This window comes from Aplysia californica, unplaced genomic scaffold (genome assembly GCF_000002075.1).
Source record: "Aplysia californica isolate F4 #8 unplaced genomic scaffold, AplCal3.0 scaffold00325, whole genome shotgun sequence".
In the NCBI taxonomy this organism is placed as follows: domain Eukaryota; kingdom Metazoa; phylum Mollusca; class Gastropoda; order Aplysiida; family Aplysiidae; genus Aplysia; species Aplysia californica.
In genome coordinates this window covers 433199-435503 of record NW_004797595.1, presented here as the reverse complement: position 1 = coordinate 435503, position 2305 = coordinate 433199, and the positions used below count along the sequence as shown (strand labels likewise).

Sequence of the window (2305 nt, the reverse complement as noted above, 5' to 3'; positions counted from 1 at the left end):
CCAAAAAATATAACTGAAGGGTTAAATAAGCTCAAGTAGAGGTGGTGCGAAATTTTGTGGTTGAGGCCGACAACAACACACTGGATTCACGCCCCCAATCCCGCCATGATCCCTACGTCACCGGCTCACTACACTGCACCATGAGCTCGCCGCGCCTTGGCTTAGGCCTAGGCCTTGCCCACTTTTCATTCATCTTTTGGGTCGATTCAGTAATGTATTCAGAAGCATATATTCCTACGCGCCCAAACCGCAGTGCTCCATCCGCCAGCCCATTCACGGGGGGTAGTCGCCAGTCGGCACAAGAAAGCACGAACAGTGCAGCTTCGTTTATTACGCAGAGCACGGTGAATTTATACTGTCTACTGTTGGAGGAGGAAAGGGAGGGAAAGGAAAAAACCAAAAAAAAACCCCGCTTTTATACTACGTCGACAAAGTAATCACCGACCAATAACAAATGTCATTCTGTGCAGGTGAGCGTTTTGCTCCTGTTTTCTTTGAATTTCAAGACGTGGATTTATCGCAAAGGCTGCTGTGATAAAGTTCGAATTCTTTCTCACGGAATTTTTGCAGTTGTGCAGCAGGATTTATGTGCAATTGGGATTACCATTTCTTGATTATTTGATTGTGCCGTGAAATTTACTTCGGATTGGTACAATCAGGCTGAGATCTAATTTCATGTCCCCTTCAGATTTATACGGACGTGTCCAGACTACTCAACATATGTTTTTCGATAATCAGGTGAGAACTTTTACATTAATAGAGGCTAGATCTAGAATCTAGATCTAGAATCTAGATATAATCTAGATCTAGATCTAGATCTAGATCTAGATCTAGATTCTATATCTTTCTAGATCTAGATTAGATCTAGTCTGATCTAGATTCTAGATTAGATATCTAGAATCTAGATCTAGATTCTAGATCTAGAATCTAGAAAATCTAGATAATCTTGTTCTAGATCTAGATTCTAGATCTAGATCTAGATCTAGATTCTAGATCTCTATCTCTAGAAATCTAGATCTAGACTCTAGAATCAAGATCTAGAATCTAGATTCTATATTATATCTAAATCTAGATCTAGAGATCTAGTCTAGATCTAGATATATAGATCTAATGCTAAGGGGAAAAACGTCACTTTTAGCTTTTGAATGCATTTTGTCATCTAGATCTAGATCTAGATCTAAATATCTAGTCTAGATCTAGAATCTAGATTAGATCTATACCTAGAAGAACACACACCTTAGCTTAGAAAAAAATGGATATAATCTAGATTCTAGATCTAGAAATCTAGATTTATATATCGAATAGGCCTAACAATTGCGGGGTGGGAACTACCGAAAAAGCGACTAAAAGCGCATAGATCTCTGTATAGATCTAGAAGTAGCCTAATGCATGTATGCATGTCGAAATATCGCCTAAAAAGAATTCAGCTAAGTGGACAAGCCTAAACTGGAAAGATCCACTCGCCCTTCCGTATCGTACCAAATACACCCCCGCCCCTTTCCCCGAAAGGAATAAGCACACACACACACACACACACACACACACACACACACACACACACACACACGGAACAGCTGTTCGTACGGGGGGGAAATCATAATCACAGAAAAACGTCATAAATCTAAATCTAGATCTAGATCTAGATTATATCTAGATCTAGACTCTGCATAAACTCAAAAGCTAAAGAAATCAGCAACACAGAAGACCTCATCTCCCCCGTATTCCATTTTTCTCCAACAAAAACCCAGAACAAAACCGTATGACGTAATCTACACAATAGATCTAGATTCTAGGCTAACCTAGATCTCTCTATACTGATTTGCTAAAATTATTTTCTCTTATTTGTGTAGATATAGATCTAGATCTATTTTAGTTCGGGTCTTAAACTTTGAACATTTTACACATCATGAAAAAGGTTTTTGCCTGTTCAACGGGTGTGGAGTAAAACTCTATATTTTACCCGGCCGAGCGCAGTAAAATAGAATATATACAAATCTTATCACTGTCCAAAGACATTGTTCAGGGACTTTCAAAAAACATTTTTTTAGTAGAGGGTTTTTACGGCGTTCGCAACTGCGTAAGGTCATATGAGCGCTCGGGACACACCTAATACTTTTAGTTGGTAGGAAATTTTGAATTTTGCCCGGGTGGCGGCCGAAGCTTACTCCTATCGATTTTAGACCACCAGGGGATCTTTGGCATGCGCAATTTGCACACGGGCCCTCCGAGATTGTTCGCCCTTGTCCGAGAAGGCTAGGTGTAGATCTTTCCAACCAGAAGATCTGGGGTGTGGCAGAAAGACAGC

General features: G+C 40.0%; 1 protein-coding gene across 3 annotated transcripts in view; it reads left to right on the top strand.

The window, feature by feature from the left end:
• The first annotated feature begins 231 nt into the window (after positions 1–231).
• LOC101856358 (protein sprouty homolog 3) overlaps positions 232–2305 on the top strand; it is a 50508-nt gene continuing 48434 nt past the window's right edge. For 2 of the 3 annotated variants that reach the window (XM_005102441.3, XM_035970826.1), the window contains exon 1: positions 234–738. The gene's annotated coding sequence lies outside the window, so the exon portion shown is untranslated. Of the gene's footprint in view, positions 739–2305 lie in introns of all 3 variants that reach the window. The other variant, XM_013084884.2, reaches the window with a different exon arrangement.